The sequence below is a fragment of the Hordeum vulgare genome, chromosome 4H (genome assembly GCF_904849725.1).
Source record: "Hordeum vulgare subsp. vulgare chromosome 4H, MorexV3_pseudomolecules_assembly, whole genome shotgun sequence".
In the NCBI taxonomy this organism is placed as follows: domain Eukaryota; kingdom Viridiplantae; phylum Streptophyta; class Magnoliopsida; order Poales; family Poaceae; genus Hordeum; species Hordeum vulgare.
In genome coordinates, this window is record NC_058521.1 from 300563099 (window position 1) to 300570598 (window position 7500).

At 40.1% G+C, this 7500-nt stretch overlaps 1 pseudogene; it reads left to right on the plus strand.

Annotated features, from left to right (window-relative positions):
• The first annotated feature begins 6292 nt into the window (after positions 1-6292).
• LOC123446429 overlaps positions 6293-7500 on the plus strand; it is a 1640-nt pseudogene continuing 432 nt past the window's right edge.

A 7500-nucleotide genomic window follows, 5' to 3' on the forward strand; every position in this document is an offset into this window, starting at 1 on the left:
CATGTACGTGATCTAATTCAATACATTCGCTTCCGTGAGTTTGATCAGCGTTCCAAATTTCCTGTCCTGAATCTTGAGGTAAGAGTAGGCTAATTCTTATATATCGATTACCATGTCTTGCAGTACCGAGGACAAATCTGTCGAGGGAATCAGATAACTACAGTATTTCTGAAATTGTCTCAGTCCTCGTTTATTGCATTAAAAGGGTCTTCTGTCAAAATTAGCTAAAAATCTTCTGAAGAAAGGTGTCTGCAGGCCCTGATTTAACTTCTTGAATGGTAAGTGGCTGGTTATATATTGCAATACAACATTCCGTCCACAAGTCTGTTACTGTACTTCTTAGATTTACTCCCTTTGTGGCGAACACTACATTCTATGCTCACATGTGTAGATAGATTATTAGTTGCAAACATCACCAATCTGGCACACACTTTTCTGTTTGATCTTTTGTGTCCTGTAGTATTTAGATCTGTTTGAATTCTATTCCCCCTAATAACCTGGCTATGGTACTATTGGCATCTAAATGAACAGTTGCACCAATTATTTATTCACTGAATGCAACATATGTCTAAGAAAAAAACAACTGCGGCTACTGGCGTTCCTACTTGATTGCTTGCAATATTGTAGTGCATTACACAACAATTTTCATTCTCCATTGCTTATATCTAACTATCTACACTATCCAGGTAACTACATACAGAAAACAGAGAACAAGAACAGGCTCTGCATTCATGTTCTTCAGGAGCTACAAATAGCAAATTTGCTTGCTGGCTCCAACAGTTGGAATTGCGCAACCAGTGTAGTGACTAGATGCCACCATGGAGCTCAGCAGTGCGTTCTCGACTTTGACACAGGCTTTTCTCCTGAGGAAGCACATGACATACTCCATCACTCCAGTCAGATGCGTTGGTCAACCTGCAGATATCCATTAATTATTGAGCAGTTTGATGGATGTTTTATTTCATCTCATTCTAGGGAGGTAACATTTGTAAATCTCATGTGGTATGCATACTTGAATGTACACCCACAGTTTTTCTCGGTTTTCTGTTGAATGATAGGCAAAGCTCCCGTGTCATTCTTCAAGGAAAACATGTGCCGGACTCATCAGTTTTATAGTTTCTAAAATATCAGTGCACATTAGTTTTATTAAAAGTTTAGTCTTATACTTTCTAAAACATGTTCAAGACTCATTAGTTTTATAGTTTCTAAAATATCGTGTGGTATGCCTTGACTCAGGTTTGTTAACACACAAATACAACCGTGTTATTAACTCGGAAACTAACAATTGAACACTTTCCCTGATCAGAAAGCTTGCAAATTTCATCACAAATCTTCCTTCCATTTCCAATCAACTAACTTCATTTTCACATCTTTTATTGAACGAAAAATGGTGCCTTGAACAAAGATCCTATGTGGTTATAACTTCATCTTCACATCTTCCATCTTCAGTAGCTAACAAACAGCTACATGTTGTATAAGCCCTACACATGACGCCACCACACCGCTGTCAAAGCAGCACGGCCTCTCAATGGAGCACACGAACGCCATCACTACTTCCACAGGGGCATCTCTCCTGAGCAAGCACATGGCGTATTCCTCCACTTCAGTGTCACAGATCAGCATCATCCTGCCATCGTTGCCGCTTGCAAACCCAAATTCCTCCTGAGACATCCTCAGGAGCTCGCGGAAGAATGTCGTGCCTAGGTATGCCAGTGGCACCTCGAACCGCTCCCCATTGGGTGTGTACACCACCCAGTCTCGCTTCACCGCTATTGAGTTCATTGCGCAGCACTCCTCGGCTACTCTTTTCACCGTCATACTCTGGGTGAGCCTCTTCCTCCCCATGGCCTCCATACTCTGCTACATCTTGTGATATTAGTTCGTGCATGTAATGTATCCTTGCAGATGGTTCTGAAATGTACATTGCCTCCTCATATAGAAATACATCTCTAATTAACCGTACTTGTTGCTGTGAATTGGTCAGCAGTGCAAACAGTTCCATAAATGGCTTTGGGATTACTTTCTTGATGTGTTCCTACATCATTAGTGTATTTAGCTTTGCACCTTTAACACTGTTTGACACCCATTCTGCAAGCTAATGGACAGTCTACATTGTCACCATCATATTGGTAATGTAGTGAATCTGCTAATACTCTTTCTTACAATATATAAATGTTTTTTGAAGTGCATCATATGTGCTATTTTTCTTATGGGAAACATTTGCATTATAATAACATTCACGGAATCATATTTTTTTATTCTTTAAAATTAAATTATTTATCTTTCATTCTTTGAAATTGTCAAGCAACTTTCAGTTTCCAATTTCTTTCCACTTCCATGGATTCACATCCATCCATGTATTGCCTCCTCGGTCTTGTGTTTTTATCTCGCAGTGTGAAACTCAATCTCACATTTGTTGACATGTTAGTTTTCTTATTCCAGATATAGTTTGCACTATCTAGGTGGTAAGTTACTTCTGAGATCATGTCCAGGTACTAATGCTCTTCCTTCCTCATTCTGTGTTGTAAGTAAATAATGATGTGAGTGTTCTTCATGGGATGGTATGCTGCTTGTTCGTTTGGTGTTGTTTAAGCGTTCTATATTGTAAGTCCAGTCATGTGCAGAATCATGCTTCCCTCTTCACTGCTTAAGTTTTGTAACCACTATAATTTCTAATGCAAGGTTGCAAAGTGTTGAAATTATACATAATATTATGAGTTAGTCCGATGGCGATACCCTGCATCAGCTCCATGTCATACTGATTTTGTGCATGCATTCTGGTGTTGCCCATTGGGGAGAACAAGTGGATACACACCAACCACTACTATGTTGTTTCTCTTCCCTGGTAAAAGTTGTCTCCACCATAGGTCCGTAGCAACCAATTTTTCAGTTTTTTGTTAGGATATTATGTCATGTATGCATGTATCGACTTTGTTTGATACATCCAGATAAAATTGAGTTCATCCATAGTGCTAATTGTATGAGCTTATAAAAGTTCTTATGTTGAGATGGTTATCTCTATACTTTGGCTTGAATCTGTTAACCTTTTGTGGCAACACTTCCAGTTAGAAAGTCAGTACTGGTTGATAATGGTTGCATGCATGAGAAATTGTGCTTTGCATGACATATGGTTTGCTTAACCTCTTATGCTGCTACTAGTGTATTAATTCCATTTAATGTTGGGATTAAAATAATCGAGTTAAACGAATTAACCTGTGTATTGATCCAGTTGTCAGTGATGAGTTGTTTATTACAATTTAGAAAAATGTTTTAAGTGTGTTGGTTTAGTTGCTCATGTTCTTCCATTTTTGTTGTATTACTATCATTTTTTGCTCCAGCTAAGTCGTTTTATATGAGCAATACAAAAAAGATGGTCCTTTGTTGTTCCATTGCTCAGTGGAAATATTGTTCGCTCACTTGACATTTTTATATAGTTTCTAGTTTCTTCCTGTCATAACTTATATCATTTTGGTTCAGTGAAAGTTTGTATTATGCACTCAAAAATTTGAAACACATTTAATTTTAATTGATTTTACCATTTGCCATGGCTGCTAATGTATTCATCTTGTAATATGGTTGCATGTACATTACGAGTATGAGGTACATGGATGACTAGTCGCTTCCAAGGATAGATCCAAAGGTATAGCCATCTTGTAAGAATATTTCTTGGGTCAATATCGCTATAAACTAACTGCACATGGCTTCATTTTCCTGAGAATATTCTTACATAGTATAGCGATATTTATTGCATCAGTATGTGAATTGAAACATATTCAATAAAATTTAACCACATCAAATGACATTTCTTTATTTGATAATAGACATGTAAACCACAACCTTCTGGTCTGTATGTTCTTCTCATTTGTGATCCTTTTAATGCCAGGAAGTTCCTCTATCCAGAATGGGCTACTCAAAAGAAGTGGAAAGTGGAAGACGGAAGATTCTATGGTTTCTCAATTTGCTGTTACATGTGAACAATTTAATTTTATGTTTTTAATGTGTTCCATTGAGGCCACAATGGTTGTATTGGTCGTACAGTACCAACACTTGTTGGATTTGTAGTGGAGTTGAAAGCTAAACTATTTTGTGTGATGCATGTTTGTAAAGTATCTGCCATGATGTGCTGGAATGAACGGAATTATTTATCATAATGTTCTATTGTTGGAATTATCTACAATGCTTTGTGTACCAAAACTGCGCAATAATAAGACCTCGCTGTAGATCAAAATAGTAATGGGCTGAAATATCAAATATTGGTTTACGAACGCAGCATAAAATTTGTTGGGCCTGGCCCATTTAGGTGTCTGATTTGGATCGGGCTAGTAAAATTGTGACCTTATTTTTCAGTCACCGATGATCCACCAGGTCATCACCTTAGCCATGTGGTTGATACATGTCAGCTCATGCGTGGTTCAGGTACACAAGTAATGACCAAAAAATTTGGTCAAAGATTTTATGACCTATTTCTTTTGGTCAAAGAATACTTGACCAAAACATTAAAAACGTCATGTTTGTTCATTCTTCACGGCCAGCTGTTGACCCTCTGAATTTGGTCAAAAAGGTCAAAATTTGATACCAATGACGATTCTTTGACCAAAATGGAGGGTCATTGATAACTATTTTTCTTGTAGTGTGTTGTTGTTGTTGTCATTGATGTCGGTGTTGTTGTTGTTCTCGCTGTTGTCGTTGTTGTTGTTGTAGTCGTCGTCCTCCTCCTCATCGTTATTATTGTTGTTGTCTTTATTGTTGTTGTTGTTGTCGTGTGTTTGTTTTTGTTGTTGATGTTGTTGTCGTAGTTGTCGTTGTTCCCGTCATTCTCATCGTTGTCATTGTTGTCATCATGGTCGTTGTCGTCGTCGTCATTGTTGTTGTGGTACTAGTAATTGTTATTGTTGTTATTGTCGTTGATGTCGTTGTAGTCGTTGTTGTCGCACTTGTCATCGTTGTTGTTTTTGTTGTTGTCGTTGACGCTGTTGTTGTTGTTGTTGTTGTTGTTGTTGTCATTTTTGTTGTTCTTGTTGTTGTTGTTGTTGTTGTTGTTGTCATTTTTGTTGTTCTTGTTGTTGTTGTTGTTGTTGTCACCGTCGTCTGTGTCGACATCGTGTTTGTTGTTGTTGTTATTGTTGTTGTCCATGTTATTGTTGTTGTTGTTGTCGTCGTCGTCGTCGTTGTTGTTGTTGTTGTTGTTGTTGTTTTTGTTGTTGTTGTTGCGATCGTTGTTGTCGTTGTTGTCGCTGTTGACATTTGTTGTTGTCATTGTTTTTGTTATTGTTCTTGTCGTAATTGTCGTTGTTGCCGTCGGCGTCGTTGTCATCATCGTCGTTGTTGTTGTTATTATTATTGATGTTGTTGTTGTTGTTGTCGTTCTCGTTTTTCTTGTTATTGTTGTTGTTGTTATTGTTGTTGTTGTTGTTGTCGTTGTTGTTGTTGTCGTCGTCATCGTCGTTGCCGTTGTTGTTTTCGTCGTTGTCGTTTTTGTCCTTGCTGCTATCACTACTAGGAAAAGGGCTATTGATAATATAGACACTAATGAGGCACCAGACAAGTGGTGCGGCACTACTATATAGCAGTGGCGCACCATGTGCAGGTGCACCATTAGTGAGATGGACATTAGTGGCGCACCACACACACGGTGCGCCACTACTAACAAACTTTTTTTCCAAAAGTACTAATGGCGCACCGGGGCAGAGTGCGCCATTACTAGTTTAACTAGTAATGGCGCACCACTCACCCAGTGCGCCACCGCAGTTTCCCTCCTCTCGCTCCCGCAACCCACCCACCCACCCACCCGTAAAGCTCCCAGCTTTTTCCTCTCCGCCGCCGCCGCGCTTCCTCATCTCGCTAGGGTTTCTTCGTCTCCCGATCCACCCCGACAGCAGCTCCGACGAGATGGCGGCTGCGGGAGACGCCGGCAAGAAGTAGATGATCATGCTCAAGAGCTCGGACGGTGAGGAGTTCGAGGCGGAGGAGGCGGTCGCCATGGAGTCGTAGACAATCCCCGGTCAAAACGTTTTGGAGGCGGTCGCCATGGAGCCGCCACCTCGAGCTCTCCTTCCTCGTCGGCAGCGTTCTCCTACCGGACCAGCGAGGAGCGGAGATCCATCGGGCCGCGCGAGACCTTCTGGTGTAAGGAAGCCCTAGCTTTGCCCGGCTTGCCGTTCGTTTCGATTCCTTTGCGCGCACGCGCCAGATTTGGTTCCACCGGTCCTGTGCTAGGCGGATTGCTCCGTGGCGGTGCTGCTGTATATTTTGAGCCATTTTTGTTCTGCAGGAAGGCGTAGGGCGGCACAAAATGTCAGCGTTCCTCAAGTCAAAGTGCTCTTCAGGTACCCAAACTTCTGAGCCTTCTGAAAGTCTGGCTACTTGAGCCACCTTATTCAGTCCAAACATGACATTCCTCGCAGTTACTTACTTGACATTGTAGCAGACAAGAGTTGTTCATATGGAAATTGATCCAACACACATCTTCACGGCATGTAATGTATTTGTGTTATCGGTTTATTACTCTTTGCAAAGATGAAAACTGCTAGAATGCAATCTGTGATTGGCGGCATTGGTGGGAGAAGAACACGGTTTGTTAATTTATTAAATCCTTGGATAAAAATCATGACTACTACTACTAGTTAAACCTCTGTCTGAATGGTCTGCTACTTGAACCTTGGCCACACCAAACTTCAGATATGTGTTTGCCTCAAAGAAAAGGAGTATAACTTAAATGCTTATAGGGATGTCATCATGTGGTGATTGTGATTATGGTTAACTCTATAAATTAAATGCTTAAACAACTCTCTATAAGAAAATGACTGAGTGATGTCCTCACTGTAAGAAAATGATCAGGTGGGAGTATCAGGGAACCCTGTATCTCTAGTCAAATCTTCTCTCTGGATTCCTTTGAAATCTTACCAGTTGCTTTTGGCCTCTGATGCTCAGCAAAATAACATGGTGCAAACACTTATCTTGGTCTATGTAGTTGGGCGTGCTATGATGGGAAGCATTGGAAACAATCTGTACGGGGCGCTACCTCGTCTATTGAAACGGGGGCGCTATCTCGTTCTGATGCTATCTGCCAGGTATTGCTGCTTCCTTCAAACCAAAAATGCTTGATTTGTCAGTAATAAGAACCAATATGACCTGTTTAAAGTCATGTGCTAAACTTTTATCTTGAGCACTCAAAAGTTCCATACAATGTTTTATTTCTTCTATTGCTCTAAGTAGTTTGTTAAATCGTTAAATAGCTTGTGTTACTATTGATCTGGGATTTTTCTTTGGTTGTCTTAATTGTCTACAATAGGGTGACAAGCTAGATTCCTATGACTTGCTGAGCTCCATTCTTTGGGGTTCTCTTCATGAGGCATTCTCTAAGCATTTTTCTTTGCTCTCTTTTCTGTAAACTGGAAGAGGGCCAAAATGTAAGTGTTTGAAACGATGCAAAACTAACACGATAATTTCTCGAAGTGAGCAATGCATTATTTTCTTGAGGTACCTGTTTACCTAGTCATA